General features: G+C 39.1%; 1 protein-coding gene and 1 pseudogene across 1 annotated transcript in view; both read right to left on the bottom strand.

Annotated features, from left to right (window-relative positions):
* The window catches only part of opn5 (opsin 5), a 78,316-nt gene extending 66,513 nt beyond the window's left edge, over positions 1-11,803 (bottom strand). Inside the window, exon 1 of the mRNA XM_088625673.1 lies at positions 11,608-11,803. The gene's annotated coding sequence lies outside the window, so the exon portion shown is untranslated. The remainder of the gene's footprint in view (positions 1-11,607) is intronic.
* On the bottom strand, positions 5,204-16,270 carry LOC148674911 (uncharacterized; annotated as a pseudogene).
* Positions 16,271-17,556: the final 1,286 nt, after the last annotated feature.

Here is a 17,556-nt window from a genome sequence, read left to right as displayed (position 1 = left end):
AAGTAAAACAAGAATACAGCACATTGTAGTACGAAGAGAAAAATATATTCTCGGTGTGTATGTGTGTTTTATGAATTTGTGTGCCGGCATGTATGTGTGTAGCTGTGAGTTTTGGTCTACTAAATGACGGTGTGAGTGTGTTTAGCCAGCGGGACTGGCTAGAGACGTAACTAAAGAGACTTGACGAAAATCAACTTAAGGAGATTGGAAAATATAAGAGCATCTGAAACGTATAAGTACAGTACAGGTGGACGTAAAAGTAGTAAAACAGTTTTTGTATTTTTATACAATTAGTTGCAATAGTGGAAACAATTTGGTTTTATTCGAATGTCTCGAAACCAGACATGCTGAAACGCTGTAGGTTTAGAATCGAGACTGGGGAGAATAACGTCTTGTGAGAAGATCTGTTTACCTAACGATTAGATCCTGTAAATCCCTTGTAGCCTCCCTAAGTCTGTCCCAGTCCAGTGGTTAAAAATGTACTGTTAATGGAGTGTTGGTTTCTCTGTTAGGGGATACTGGAGCACTACTGTCATGCTTGTTTCACTCCTCTGTTCAACAGTGTGCTATAGAGTAATGTATATGGGAAGACGGCAGGAGGCCACAGGAGTATTGGGACAGCAAGTTTTACTTGCCGAGTACCAGATTTTAATGGGTGATTTTATCCCAGATCTATTGGGTTGGAATATTATGCATTACAAAGAATGACTATCCAGAACAGGGTATCACGTGGCTTCAACTGACTGTGATCACTCAGTATGTTGATGGTATTCTGAGTGCTTCCCCTGACGAGGAAACCCACAAGTCTGAGTTGCTTCAGCTTTAGAGTGTCTAATAGAAGCAGTTATGATACGGCCCTTTTGTGTCTAGCATTGTGAAATTTTAACAGGGCCTGGGTGCAATGTTTTTACAGGGTGAGCACAACTCTTAACAGATCTGCTTAAGGGGGGAGTGCAGTACAAGGACAAGATTGCCTTGGTTCCCGCAGCAAAAGCCGCCTGTAATAATTTGAAACAAGCTCTCTTACAGGTGCTGAGACTGGGGTTTCCTCAGATGGATCAACCATTCCTTTGTATTATTGCAAGTTGCTGACAGAGGCCACCCAAGGAGCCCGCGAGCAGGTCCTGGAGGCGTGGGGACCACCACCTGAAGGAGGGCACAACCTCATCCCAGGAGAGTGGGTGTGGATCAGGAAATTTCCTTCACAGGTTCTCCAGCCCAGGTGGGACGGACCCTACCAGATCCTGTTGACAACCGAGTCTGCGGTTCGAGTGGAAGGAAAAGATCGCTGGATCCACGCGTCACACTGCCGACGAGCCTCATCCCCAGTTGCAGACTCAGAATGAAATCATTTCTGTTAATAACGTTAATGGTTACTGTAGGACTATGTTCCACAGGGATTAATGATCATCACTCCCACAAAGGAGAACATGGAATTAATTCCTTTTTAGGCCTCTCCTATCTGACAGCTTAGAAAACCAACCAAAGTGCCTGCTGGGTGTGTGCCGCATTACCCAAATATGTACAGGGAGGACTTCCTATGGGGGCCATTCCTTGGCGTCTCGAGGAAGTCATAGGCATGATCATTTGGAGGGATAATTTAGGAGATTTTAATATGACAAACTATGTGGGTTGCCATAACACGACTTTAACCTGCACAACATTACAATATCTACAGGAGCGAAGTTCCACGAGTTTCACAGGCTCTTACGCTCCTAAATATAACAGAAGCCATACACCACCATACCTGACTCTAAATAAGGAACGTGAGGGAAACATATGTTTTCAGCACACTAATGGTCTGCACTTGGTTGGATGGAGTCGTTGCAACCTTACCATCGCTGCAAATATATCCACCTCTACCTTCCAAATTCCAGGATGGGATCGGCACACCCCACAATTCGGTATAAGCTTCTTATTTTCAGAGGCATGGGGAGCGCCAAACGGAACATACTTCATTTGTGGAAAATGAGCCTACCCATGGTTGCCAACCCAGTGGTCTGGCTCATGTTATTTAGGATATGTGGTTCCTCATATCCGTGTTCAAACCCACAGCCCCTTTGGACCTAACCACAGACCACAAACTGGCTGATTGGGAATATTATTTAGGTATAATATTTCCACAAGCCGGCATGAACTTTCTGAGTCGAGAGTTAATTCAAATGGCCTCGAATTTAGAAGAATTAGCAAATTCTACCTCATCTAGTCTGAAGGCTGTTAGTGATGAGATGGTAGCCCTCAGAACAGTGGCCATGCAGAACCGACTAGCTTTAGATTATGTAAGGAGGAACTTGTGCAGTAATTGTCACTGAATGCTGCACATATATTCCTGATAATTCTGAGCACATCTCAGATCTGGCCCAACACATTTACAATGAGGGACAGAAATATCAGGACTATTATACTGAAAATTGGGGAATTGGGTCTTGGGTAAAGTCTGTGTTTGGGGCCTGGGGTGGAACCTTTTTACAGTGTTTATTTGTAGGAATAGTATTGTTTATATGTATAATTGTAATCGTCACGTGCACAAAGACATATATCACATCTTGCTATAACCGTGGAACGTACAATGTCATGGCAATACATACCTGTTCGCCAAGAAAGGAAAGATCTGCCCTGACATTGTATGTATAAAAATAGGCTACACTGATGTATGCCGTATTTTATAAGGGGGGAATGAAGAAAGATGTGAAGACGGGGGTTTGAATTTAATCCTTTCTGTATGAGGTTTAGACTTCTAAGTCACAAGCTGGGGTTTATGGCAGGAAAGGGGGTTAACTGATAAGGATTGCAGATGCAAGCTAGGAACCCCCCTGGGTGTAATCTTAAACTGACCATTTGGCCAGGACATCGTAAACTGGCCAATACCATGAACCCCCCTCTTTACCATCAGACCGAGTGACGTCAGAAACGGAGAAGAAGACACTATATAACCCAAAAGTTTGTACCAGTACGGGGAACAATACTTCGGTTTTGTTGTTTCTTGCGGGAAACAAGACTTCGGCTTTATTGTTCCTTGCATGCAATAGACTCATCTGTTTTACTTCATCTCGGGATCAAGAACCTTATTCCTTCTGTTACAACACTATTTATACACAATTTGTAATAAAAAAACACCAATTCTCATTATTGTACTCATTGCTCAAAGTTGATTACCAAAGTTGATTACTCAAAGTTGATTACCACCTGTGTGGAGTGGTGTCATCTTAACCATCTCCAGCTTAACACCAGCAAGACCAAAGAAATGATCTTCAACTTTCGAAGGAATAAGTCTCCGCTGAACCCTGTTTCCATCCAGGGTGAGGACATAGAGGACGTACATTCCTACAAGTACTTAGGGGTACACCTGGATGATAAGCTGGAGTGGTCTGGTAATACTGACAAGAAAGGTCAGAGCCAACTCTATTTTCTTAGGAGACTCAGGTCCTTTGGTGTGTGTGGAACACTGCTACGCATTTTTTAGGAATCAGTGGTGGCGGCGGCCGTCTTCTACGCTGTTGTGTGCTGGGGCAGCAGCATCATGACAAAAGATGCAAATAGGCTCAATAAACTTATCAAGAAGGCTGGCACTGTGTTGGGGATGAGCCTTGACCCCATGGAGGTGGTGGCTGAGAGGAGAATGCTGACCAAGCTCACAGCCATCATGAGCAACACCTCTCATCCGCTTCATGGGACTGTTACTGGGCAGCGGAGCACTTTTAGCAACAGACTGCTCCAGCTACGGTGTTCAAGGGAACGTTTCCGCAGGTCTTTCCTCCCGGCGGCTGTCAGGGTGTATAACACTGCCCTAGGCTAGGACTGTTAGCCCTTCATTTGCTCGTCTATGGACAGCATGTTTGCTCCATTGTACTTTTTAGACAATCAGTCTGTATAAACCCTTGCACATTTTGCGCATATTTTATTGTTTTTACAGTGACTATGATCATCACATTTTGCACACACCTATGTATTTATTTTTTATGTATTTATTTTTATTTATTTTGTTGTCTTTTGTTTTATAACTATTCTTATGTCTGTTTGGCTTGTCATGGGCTGGACTGCTGTAAAACATCAATTTCCCTACGGGATTAATAAAGTATTATCTATCTATCGTATTTACATTTTCACCAATACGGTATGTATACAGTATGATCGGTGCAGGAAAGCACTAATGTGTTAATAAACATTTAATATTGTACTGATTTGTCTGACAACCACACACAGCTTCAGTATATTAAGGATTCACCTAGCACTACAAATTGCATCAGATTATTTGAAAAAAATTAAAAAGCGATGCCGTGCTCGAGTCTGTGACACTGCAGTATCCTATTGATACCTTGCTTATTCTGGGTGACTGCATCTTTACTTAGTTCGCTCAGAGTACTGGAGGAACATATATGTCTTCTCATGTGATTTGGTCTGTATAGGTCCCAATTCACAGTCTCATCCTTGCCCTTCAGCACTCAAAAAGAGGCAGACATTTGCAGCCTCCGAATCCAAGCTGGACAACTGTTGCATTTCAGTTAAAAGAACCTCTAGGAGAGAAAATACTAGAGCTCCCTCACACCAGTCCCTTGACTTCAAACATGGTAGAGCCTCTCAGTTTGCCTGTTAGTTGCCTGTCAGTTTGCCTGTGTTTGGAGATTTCATAGTTATATGTGAAAACTGTGTCACTGACAGCTTCTGTAAAATAATTTGCAGGTACCAGAGTTTTTGACACAGAGGTCAAGTAACTACATATGAACTGTCATCCAAAAAAGTTTAGACTCTCATTGTAACTAATCACACTAATGTTTGTCTATGTTACATCACTAAAGATGAACTATATCACTCTATATCTTGATAACACATGTGGGTTTTCCTCTCTGAACAGCTGGCTGATGACCTGTACTTCAGAAAAAAATAACTTTATTAACAATTGGGGCTGTTGTAAAAAGGGCTATTTTTATACGCTGCACCTGAATACCTGACTAATAAAAGCACCAATGGGCCACAGCGAAATAGTCGAACACTGAAGCCTTTGGAGCGAAACATAAAAATAGAAACCACTAGAAAATAATCCCATTAAAATGACACTAACTCTTCAGGTTGCATAAGGGTTCTGATCTGCAAGTCTTTTTGTATCCTGAATTTTATTCAATTAAGAAGCAACCTTTTCTTACCCATTGTATGAACACATATATTACTATTCATGATATTGTAGCATATTTACCTGTTATTTTCCTTAGTTGTGTAGGACTGCATCCACAATAATGAACTGCCTCTCAACTGCCACTGCACAGTGCTTGCCCTGTTGCCAAAAAAGGAGACTTTTTAAAGAACTAGAGCCCTGTAAGTATTCCTTGTTCGGATTATAAGATCTTGTCCAAGGTTTTGGCTAACTGACTATTGTTCATTCCAATTAGCCCTACTGTATACCGCAGTGATCTATTTTTGCTACTGTTTTTCTCATACGTGATCTTATTATTGCTTCTAAGATTTTTAGATACAAAGCAAGTTTTTCCCTTGATCAAGAGAAAGCTTTTGACTGAGTCGATCATACCTATTTATTTAATGATTTTAGGGCTTTTGGGTTTGGCCCCAGTTTTGTGGGAAAAATTCAGTTGCTCTACAGTGATGTGTTCAGCGTACTTAAAATCAGTGTTGTGTTAAGCTCTCCCGTTTCCATCCAGAGGGGTATCCGACAAGGGTCCTCTCTTTCTGGAATGTTGTACGGCCTCTCCATTGAACCCTTTTTGGAATAATTATGATGCTGGATCCTTTCCCAATGTTTCTTCTCAATCAGTTAAAGTGGTGGCTTATGCAGATGACGTAGCTATGTTTGTCTGCAATAGCCAGAACATTGCAGTCTTAAATCACTGACAGGAATTCTTTGAGAAGGTGTCCCCTGCTAAAGTGAACTGGAGTACTGCCTTTCTCCTAGGGATTGGGAGGGGACTAGACCTCCAGATTTACAGGGGGAACTTCAATGGAGTAAAGAGGGTTTTGTCATTTATGAGTGTTCCTAGGAGCAGATGATGCGGCAATAGAAAACTAGGAGGGTGTAACTCAGGGGTGCCCTCACTTTTGTAGCTTAAGATCTACTTTTGCATTTGGCAAGTCAACAAGATCTACTGATTGGTAATTTTTTCATTCAAATGATAATGCTTTGCCACAGCCCTGAAATATTCCAATATATAACATTACAAATAGTTAGGTTATAAATTGCTATAAGCAAGTGTATGTAGTTACTGAATGTATTATTGTTGTGCTATAATTATAGTCTATATGAGGCAAAATTTTAATAATTCATTGCACACTTGCTGATAAATAGATGGGGGTCCCTCTTATTCTGATGATTTGCACTGAATGGGGTCAGCCAGTTTAGCATAATCAGGACAGTAGCCACTGGTAGCAAGCCTCAGGCAAGTTTCCAGGTGGTCATCAGACAGAGTTGACTGGTATTTGGTTTTAATGACCTTCATGTTGGAAAATGCTGATTCGCATAAGTAAGTCAATCCAAAAAATGCTGTTAAGTAAGCTGTGCATTTTTGCATGTTTGGATACTTTTCCCGGGGATGTAAGTTCCAAAACTGCCCAGCAGTAGCGCTTGCCTTCATTTGAATGTCTGATTGGAGTGATAAAATTTCATCCTCGAGCACTGATGAATCAAGGTGAAACAATGAGGCGATTTCGGCAGCGAGTGCATCAGCATCTGTTTCTGCTCCAAATGGAAAACACATAAAAGTCGCAATCAGCTCAAGTACAGCAAAATCTTGGAAGCGTTTGTCGAAATTCAAGACATGTTGAATTTGCACTGCGTAGCACGCAGTGTCAAACTGTGCAGTTTCTTTTACCTGTTTTTACAGCTCGAATACTGTGTTTGGAAAGTTTATTAGGTCATGACGTTGTAGCTTTGAAGCCAGCAATTCTAATTTTCATTTGAATGTGTAAACAGTGCTGATCATATTGATCATATTCTTGTCTTTACCTTACAGGTCTAAATTAAGTTTATTGTGTAAAGTGTCAATCAGGTTTATTTCACTTGTTTCAGACAGATAAGGGTGGGAATAAGTATAAAGCCAGTGTCAGCCCACTTGAATTTACCTTACACTTGAATTAAAACGACCATATATATTTTAAGATTGTGAGGCGATCGACCAAGAGCTGTTTTGCGATCAACCAATCGATCGCGATCGACGTAATGGGCATCCATGGTGTAACGCATAAGGGCAAACTGCAGAACTGGAAATGATTGTTATCAAAAGTGTTGTACGGAGGCAAGATTCTGAAAAGTCCATCTTTTTTCCTCAATGCTGTTGCACAGACTGATGTGTTTCGGTCCTCTACCAGCTATGGTGACAGGGTATTCAAATGCTGCTGATACACTTTTTTGGGATGGGTTGTACCGCATGAAGCAGTGTGTACTGTTCTTGCTTCTTAAGGAAAGTGGGCAAGGCCTCATTGACATTAGGAGGTTCTGTAGGATGGCAGCTTTCCGACTCAAGTGGCCACAGATTTTGTTGTACTCTCCCGGTCCTTTGCTCTGGAGAGATCTCACCTTTTCTTTCTTTTAGAAAGTAGGGGGACTGTGGTTTGACAGACAGCTGCTTTTGATGAATGTCAATCAGCTGCCTTTATCTTGCATGTCCAGTTTTTATCAAAGTATTTCACTCATATGGCACACATACTGGCTTCTAGAGGAGCTTTTAATCCACAACTTTGCTCTGAACTGTTCATTGATACTCATATTTTTATAATAATAATAATAATTGCTTACACTTATATAGCGCTTTTCTGGACACACCACTCAAAGCGCTTTACAGGTATAGCATTTTTACTGCTATTTTAATGGTATAGGGTGTTACAAAAACTGGTCATCTGCTGGAAGCAGACAGAAGGAACTGGACGAGTGCTGCCGCTGTAGCCTGTGAACTGGGGGTCAGATCAGGGCAGTGTGCCAGCCGTTTTTTATTACAACTGTAGGCAGCTTTTGGGAATACAGGTCTGGAGGTGTTTGGCCAGCTTTTCTTAGGAAATGCTAGAGTAGAAACAGACTCTCCTCTTTTTGAATTGCAGGCACAACCAAATATCAGTATGTTTTTTGTGATCACACTGCAAAACTACTGATGTTTTAAATCAATGGAGAGTTAGTTTTCTTTTTCATGTCGCAGAAACGATGGATTTATACAGACTTTGCCTCAAGGATAATCATTTCAAAACTTTTAAAGGTCTGCCTAGTAGACACTGGAGGGAGAAGCTAGGTGTTGGGGAAGATTTCAAGACCAACTCTGGCAGTCTGTACAAGTTCCCATTCCAAAAAAAAGAGTCTGGGGTTTATAAGGGAAAGTTCTGCACACAAGTCACAAATGACTTTTTAGCTACTACTCAACCAGGAACTGCTGACAGGTACGATTTTGCCTATTCATAGCCCACACTGCTACCATGAATTAGAGGGGGGGTTTACAAAGCCTAACATAGCCAATTTCGGCACTCATATGTTTCTTATTTATGTTTTCCAGTTTAAAATACTTTTCTTATTTGCAAACTAACTGCACCGGATTCTTTTTTTATCTTAATGGCACCACTGATTCAACATCTCCTGCATTTTTCAAATTTTTCAAAAATATTTGCAAAATAACCCATTTTGTTCTCCAACTTCAACCATTTTCCTCAATGGATAGGTATGTTGTATTTTAATAATTCTAGTTACATAATTAAAGGGGAAACACTTTCTGCTTTGCACTTCAAAAACTGATAAAATGTAAATTTGTCTTTGTGTGTCCATATAAATATCTGCTGTGTTGTTTATGAGTTCAGTACTTAACTGGCTTTATGGTTCTGATAATAAACCTACTTATTTTGATTATGAGTCAACAATCATTATATAATTAAGCTTGTGTTGTTAAGTTTATTTATCATTGTATTGTAAAATTAAAAATTAAAATTTAGAAACTAATGTTTAAAAATTTGAACATGAGCAGTCATCTGTCTGTGCCAGCATTAATTTGGAAATTGCAAGAGTTAGGGTACAGCAACAATGTCTCTTCAGCAGAGAAAGAACGAAAGGTTGTCAAGAATATGGTAAAATGTTAAAGGGGAAAACACCCAAACCCAATGAACTAATACAATAACCCCATATCGTGTAAGGTTTTTGCTTAGTTGTTTTATTTTGGAAAAATGTAACCTAAAATGTTGCAGAAACACAACTAGACACTTAAATTATTTTCTAAATGAGTTAATATAATGTTGCCCATCTGTTTTTATACACATACTGTAATTTTCTATGTAAATTTCATATTTAAGCATGTGCTCTTAAAATAAGCCAAATCCTTCTGTAACTTATGTTTTGTAAGTGGCAAAAGCATCACCCCTTAGGGTAGAAACTATGTTTGAACCCTGGTGGAAGTCAAATTTAGTTTGAAATGAGATGGAAACAAAAAAGAAAGCAAAAAAGGCAGTTAATAGACAATATAAAAGAAAAATAGAAAAGTCAAAATTGCGTAAGTATTGAAACATTTGACTTTGGCAAATTAAATTAATTTAGCTGCAAAAATGACCCAAATTAGCCACACAAATTAGGTGAGTGGCCACTTTCTGTGTGCAAATATAGCGGATCACATGATTTCAGAATAAAGACACCATTCCCTGTAAGGTTCCTCAGACAGGTAGTGATATTCCGAGGAGTTCTCAAAGCAATTCCGGAAAAGATTTAAGTCTTTGACACCTTATTTACATCTTCTGGACAATGAGGGGAAGCAAATGAAAAGGCAGACAAAATGCTATGATATATAGTTCAAAGCATAAAATTGAAATCAAGGGATTTCATTTTAAAGTTGTATAATGTCTAAGGCTTCATTTAGAATATCCTGTTCTTTTTTGGTCACCACACTAAAGAAAAGATATACTGTAGTACTGGTGTACTGGAATCACTCCAAAGAAGACCACTAGATACTGTACATTCTGGGGCTTCAGACCATTTCCAAGACTGACAGGCTGAAGGAACTGAACCTTTTTCATTCTGAGCAGAGAAGAAAAGGAGTAGACCTGATACAAGTATTCATAATCCTCAAAGACACTGACAAAGGCAACCCACTGGATTTCTTCAGAACACAGAAACACAAACCAAGTCATGAGTAGAAATTCAAATTTTAAACCGAGAACAAGAGGTGTTTCCATACACAAAAGTTTGCGGGACAACCTGCCATCATGTTGTGAAAGGCTAATTTCAGGATAGGGCTTTATGAAAGCCTTGGATCAATTAACTACTGTACTAACTATGGAAGGGCTAGATGAGTAAACCGGCTTTCAGTCATTTGTAACCATTCTTATGTCATAAAGAAAACAATTAGGAGTTTTGTTTTCTTTTTCACATTAACACACTGGATATACTGTAATACTGTTCAGTATCAAAACGGTATTTATTAGTATGTTATCAGAATATTTCAACAGGGAGGGTATTATATATTTGAATTAAGACACAGAATACTACAAGACAGAATTTCACTGTTTCTGTTACTTTTCCTGGTGTACACAGCAAAAATAAAAACATAATCCTTGCCCCTGACCTCTGAAACTGCAAAATATTGTTTATATTTTAAGAACTCTAATGCATATTTACTATACATATTTACTATAGATATTTACTATACATATATCTTATAATTCTAATAAATTATCTTCTTATATTTTGCATAAATTAAAAAAAAGAAATTCTAAACAAAACTTTTAGAACATAGCTTTTTTTCCTCAGACAACCACTCAGACGACTTCATTATAGGAAAAGGGCGGCGTGTATACTTTCGTTTCTTTGACATCAAAGGTCACTATACAGGCTTCCACACAGTAAGCATCCCCTAAAAATACATAGCATTGTCCCATTTTACTCTTAAATGATATGTATAGGTCACTGCTGCCTTCAACATTACTTTCACTCCAACTTGCACGTACAGTACTTCGCCACCTTCTTTCTCTGAAGTTCAAATACAAACAGTATAAGAAACTGAAAAGGCGTAGAGTTTTCATATCATCCATAAAACAAATACAATGAGGGGGTTCAAGATCTGAATACATCTGCCTAATCAACGCCTTTCATAAACACAGCTTTCTCTTCGGTATCTTCTAACACGTCAAGACTAACGCTACTGTATATACCTTCTAAGACAATGAAGTGGCGGTGTTATCGAATCGGTAAACCTAGCGCATGTTTGCTGTTTCAGTATAGTGCACAAGCCTAAATCCCGAATGAAGCCTTGTCGTTTGATTAAGCTACTATTAAAAGTGCGATGTGTTTTTTTATAGTAGTTAAAATAAACATATTTGCAAATTTCATAGACATTTCAAGAAATAAACGCGATGCAGGTGGTGATGTACGAATGTCAACCCAGTAGTGTGCTTCAAGCGTAAATGTCTTAATTGGAACGTCCCTTTCCCAACATGTAAAAAGTCTGGAAACTGTACATTCACGTATATATCGGTTTCACGTAATAGGTATTAAATAAGTTAACTTTATTATTAAAATGTAAGCAATGCAAAGTAATATATATATGCAACTAATTACTTATAACGTTAAAATTCACAACATCACTGATGTTATAACTTGTAATTAGTAAAACACCTTTTTTTCTGAGACAAGAACAGAAAACTTACCGTTCTCTTCCACAGTTCAAACATTCCCTGAGTTAAGACGTTTGTTTTAAATTGTGTGCTTCAGAAGAGCATAGCAGATCCACTCATGAAAATCCAGCCTCAGACCTATTGGCTCTTGTAGCTACGTGCCTTTCTCTTCTCAGTAATACTACTGTACTTCTAAATGCTAGGGATTTAATAGCTGTGCACCGCGTCAAACCCATCGACTTTTTTGCACTCCAACTGAACGGGTCCAGATTTAAATACGCTCCAGTCACATGTGCTTACTTCACTGTAAAGGAACACACTTCCTATAATTTCTGCCTGAAGTAAAATGATTGGGCAAGCCAAGAAGCATATTATCTGTTGGCGACAGGGCTGCTGATGAGGACGATTAGGACAGGACTTAAGAAAGCGGTTTTGAGAAATTACGTAGCGCGATAATTTATTACAGTGTAATAAAATTATTAAAATTACGATACTTTTAAACACTGTATACATTCTGTAATTAATATTACCAAAATTATGATGAATTGCTTAATTAAAGCAAACACAACGAATATTTTATATGTAAACAAAAAGAACATTATTATTGCATTTGAAAGATATAAGAATTGTGTAAACGTTTAACATTCTCTAAGAATTAGGATTATCAATTAATAAATAACAGTTAAAATGAAAATGTTATTTATGAAAATCGTTATTTTATAATAGAAGCTGATTTAGTATCAGGGAGTTTTATTAGAATCAGATCAAGAGAAAAAAAGGGGACCACAACAAAACCTCAACATTATTTTCTTTACCATTATAACCATTGTATGGTCTGGTATTATCAGGAAATAAACTTTTATGTACTGTCTTGCAACAAAAAATACTACTAGTTCAAATATTTAATCAAATCTTCTCTGAGCAGAAAGGTTGTATTCAATTTACACCTAAGGTTTTCTTGTGCTAAAAGAGGTTCCACCTCACACTGTTATTCTTCCAAGGCCTCACTTGTTAAGCAATTTAGTGTAACACTGACTGTAACAAGTATGAGCAATCTCCAAGCAGCTGGGAGAGGTTGAACAAATCTGCCAAAAACTTGGCAGAGACTTCCCAAAAATAAATTTCCAGTTGTAAGTGCTGTTAAACATGTTTCCACCTAATATTGAGTTCCAAAGTCTGAATACTTCAGCAATTAACACCTTTCATTTTTACTTTTTACTTTTTACTGACATTTACAGTAATATATCTTACTCTTGAAAGCCTTCAATTATGGCAAACAGATTTTTGAATAAAATATTAAGTTTAAAAAATGTATATACATTGTATGCATATACAGTGCCTTGCGAAAGTAATTGGCCCCCTTGAACTTTTCAACCTTTTGCCACATTTCAGGCTTCAAACATAAAGATATAATTTTTTTATTTTATGTGAAGAATCACCAACAAGTGGGACACAATTGTGAAGTGGAACAAAATCTATTGGATTTTTGAAACTTTTTTAACTAATAAAAAAATGAAAAGTGGGGCGTGCAAAATTATTCGGCCCCCTTGCGTTAATACTTTGTAGAGCCACCTTTTGCTGCGATTACAGCTGCAAGTCGCTTGGGGTATGTCTCTATCAGTTTTGCACATCGAGAGACTGAAATTCTTGCCCATTCTTCCTTGCAAAACAGCTCGAGCTCAGTGAGGTTGGATGGAGAGCGTTTGTGAACAGCAGTTTTCAGCTCTTTCCACAGATTCTCGATTGGATTCAGGTCTGGACTTTGACTTGGCCATTCAAACACCTGGATACGTTTATTTGTGAACCATTCCTTTGTAGATTTTGCTGTATGTTTGGGATCATTGTCTTGTTGGAAGATAAATCTCCGTCCCAGTTTCAGGTCTTTTGCAGACTCCAACAGGTTTTCATCCAGAATGGTCCTGTATTTGGCTGCATCCATCTTCCCCTCAATTTTAACCATCTTCCCTGTCCCTGCTGAAGAAAAGCAGGCCCAAACCATGATGCTGCCACCACCATGTTTGACAGTGGGGATGGTGTGTTGAGGGTGATGAGCTGTGTTGCTTTTACGCCAAACATATCGTTTTGTATTGTGGCCAAAAAGTTCGATTTTGGTTTCATCTGACCAGAGCACCTTCTTCCACATGTTTGGGGTGTCTCCCAGGTGGCTTGTGGCAAACTTTAGACGAGACTTTTTATGGATATCTTTGAGAAATGGCTTTCTTCTTGCCACTCTTCCATAAAGGCCAGATTTGTGCAGTGTAAGACTGATTGTTGTCCTATGGACAGACTCTCCCACCTCAGCTGTAGTTCTCTGCAGTTCATCCAGAGTGATCATGGGCCTCTTGGCTGCATCTCTGATCAGTCTTCTGCTTGTCTGAGCTGAAAGTTTAGAGGGACGGCCAGGTCTTGGTAGATTTGCAGTGGTCTGATACTCCTTCCATTTCAAGATGATCGCTTGCACAGTGCTCCTTGGGATGTTTGAAGCTTGGGAAATCTTTTTGTCTTTTTGTTTTGTAAAGTTTTGCTTTAAACTTCTCCACAACAGTATTACGGACCTGCCTGGTGTGTTCCTTGGTCTTCATGATGCTCTCTGCGCTTTCAACAGAACCTTGAGACTATCACAGAGCAGGTGCATTTATACAGAGACTTGATTACACACAGGTGGATTCTATTTATCACCATCAGTCATTTAGGACAACATTGGATCATTCAGAGATCCTCGCTGAACTTCTGGAGTGAGTTTGCTGCACTGAAAGTAAAGGGGCCGAATAATTTTGCACGCCCCACTTTTCATTTTTTTATTAGTTAAAAAAGTTTCAAAAATCCAATAGATTTTGTTCCACTTCACAATTGTGTCCCACTTGTTGGTGATTCTTCACATAAAATAAAAAAATTATATCTTTATGTTTGAAGCCTGAAATGTGGTAAAAGGTTGAAAAGTTCAAGGGGGCCGAATACTTTCGCAAGGCACTGTATATGCAACAGGACACCATAAGTTTTGAATACCTTGAAAGGCACTGTACTGTTATGGTATTAAGTTACCAATGTCTTCAGCAGTAGACAACCTGAAGAAGGCTCCACGGCGGAAAAGTGTTTTCTTTCTTCTTTTTTCAGCATGGAATAAACCTATTACTTGTTCCTTTGCAGCCTACGCATACTGACGCAGTCTCAGGATCTCCAAATACTGTTTGTAACATTGTATACTTTATTGTTCAGGTGGGTAGCTGCATCAGCATGCGTAGGCTGCAAAGGAACAAATAATAGGTTTATTCCATGCTGAAAAAAAGAAGAAAGAAAACACAATGTTTTGGCCATGGGGCCTTCTTCAGGTGTGAAAGAGACAAGGCAGTAGGCAAAGGTAATGTAGCGGGAGAACAAAGGCTGGGAGGGAGGAGGAGTGAGAGGCGGGAGTAGGGGACAGAAAGAGAGGCCAATCAGAAGTTGTGAAGTCAGAATAGATGTAGAGAGGTTTTAAATGAAACTTCCTATGAATGGAGAAAATTTTAAAGAAGAGTAGTCTGTCATTAAGAGAAGGGGGAAGGTGTGATCCTAGCTGCAGGATAAGTTTGGTTTCGGTGGTCTTTCTGATGTATGAGTTCGGAAAACCGTCTTTGAGAACACAGACGGAGAGATCAGAGTGGTCATGGCTGTCAGAGGTGAAATGAGAAACAATGGGCTTGGAGAGATCTTTAATCTTCACAGCCCTGACATGTTCTCTGAAGCGGTCTCCGAGTCTCCTTCCTGTTTCTCCAATGTAGATGGCTGGGCATTTACTGCAAGAGATACAGTAAATAAGGTTGTTGGAGGTACAAGATGCCATCTGGGTGATGCAGAATTGTCCTGAGGGGCCTTGAATGAGTGGGGTGTTGGATGTATACTTGCAGGTGATACAGCAAGCTCTGTTGCAAGGAAAAGTGCCCGGTGTGTATGGTTTCTGAGGATGGTCAAGGGAGCTGTGAACAAGAAGGTTGCGCAGATTAGGTGCTCGGTGATATGAAAAGATGGGGCGTTTAGAAAAGAGGGCCCCAATGGAGGGATCATCCTTTAGGATGGAAAAGTTGTCGTTAATAGTCCTGGGAATAGGAAGTGTATTAGGGTGGTAGGGAAGCACCAAAGGAATGTGGTTGTTATGGCGGGAGTTCCTGATTGGGTTGATGGTCCGAGGGGTGTTTTTGGTTCGGGCAAGGGCCCTGTCAATAACACTGCTGGGGTATCCTCTGTTGATGAAAAAGGAGTACATTTTGAGGGCTTGGTTCTTGAAGTCGATGTTGTCGCTGCGTAATCGTCGTAGCCGAAGGAACTGTGAAAAAGGGAGAGAGTTTTTAGTATGTTTGGGGTGAAATGAGCTATACAGGAGATAGCTGTGTGAATCCGTGGGTTTGTAATAAACAGAAGTGGAGAGTCAGGGGTAGCTAATGGAAAAATTGATGTCTAGAAACGGAAGAGTAGTGGAAGATATGTTAACCATATATTTGAGGGATGGGTGGAAGTTGGTGAAATGGTGCAGGAAGCACTCAAGCTGATCGTTGGAGCATGTGGCGGCACCGACGCGGTCATCAATATATCGCTTGTAGAGGTCAGGGACATAGCCAGTGTAGGAAGCGAAGATGCGTTCTTCTACCCAACCAACAAAAATATTGGCATAGCTGGGTCCCATTCTGGTGCCCATGGCAACTCCACTCACCTGTTGGTAAAAAAGATTTTACAATACAATTGTACAATAAAGTTGTATACTTTATGAAAAGCAATTCTATGTGAGAAGTTTTATGCAGGATCAGAATTAAATAAATTCCCTGTGGCATCTGCAGTAGCAAGCAAAAAATTAAAACAATGACAGGATCATACTATACAAGACTCTTTGAAATTAAACTGATATCTCATGGAATGACTGATGATCTTCAACATCTTTCTAAGGTATGATAATTTAGTGCAGGAACTTCCCTTCCCTCACCAAATGCTTTTTTTTCACAGGGGTGCTGTGTCTGATTTTGCTGTAGTTATTCCCTCTGGTGTGGCTGAAATGGTGGTAAAATTAGGTGTTTATTCACTTTAAATTAGTCTCTAAAATATGAGAAGCTCTTAAACATATCTCATCAAATACAGAATAAATAACATTCATATATTAGATGAATTAATTTAAAAGACATATCAGACCATTTGACTCTCTCAGCTTTTAAAGGGCATAATGGGTTAGGAGTTATTGTTTTTCAAGTCCTATCTTCGTGTTTTTATTTATGACAACTTATAGTTTGAAAAAATGTAAAAAAAATTTGAAGTCAATATTTCACTCATAAACGCATTAATTCAGTTTGAGGATTCACGTTTTGATTAAAAATATTCCATTTTAAAAACTGTATGAAGAATTTGTAATTCAGTAAAATGGGATTCAATTGGAAGGGGTGAATGTAACGGGTATAAGCCTGGGGGTACAACTGTATACAAAGTGTGTGGTGACTCATAAAGTTAATATTTTATGTGATAATTGGCAAGTGTCATGGTGTGTTGTCTTTTTCTCACTTCTCTTTTGTCTTTTTTATGTCCTGTTCCAGGTCTTGTGCAATACTCTATGCATCAGCCCACACTGTAATGTCTTAAGAAGATGAAGACTGAGGGTTTCTTTGACCTCTGAAAATCTGGAGGTGGGTTTATTTCCTTTTTATTTTTTGGTTTTCTTTTCCCTGGGACAAACTACATTTGCTTAAGGATCTTCAGTTGAATAGCAATAGGATCTAAGAGGAAGAAATCTTTAGCTTGACAGGTTTGGGCTTTGTTGGGGTAAGCCTGTGTTAAGGTTAATGATTATTTCCTGTTCACTTTCCTCTCTGCATGTTACTCGTTGTGTAATGTAAGATGAGATGTTTTGTTTTAGTTTTGTATGTTTTGTATTATTACGCCCAACTAATTAAAGAACCTTGTCTTTTGGGTAGTCTCAGACTATAGAATTGAGAAGTCATAGCCCTTTGTACTACTAGTCAAAATAAA

Source organism: Lepisosteus platostomus, chromosome 3 (genome assembly GCF_059453375.1).
Source record: "Lepisosteus platostomus isolate fLepPlt1 chromosome 3, fLepPlt1.hap1, whole genome shotgun sequence".
NCBI classification, from domain to species: Eukaryota; Metazoa; Chordata; class Actinopteri; order Semionotiformes; family Lepisosteidae; genus Lepisosteus; species Lepisosteus platostomus.
Note: the sequence above shows the minus strand (reverse complement) of the source record. Positions and strands in the feature narration are given on the sequence as shown.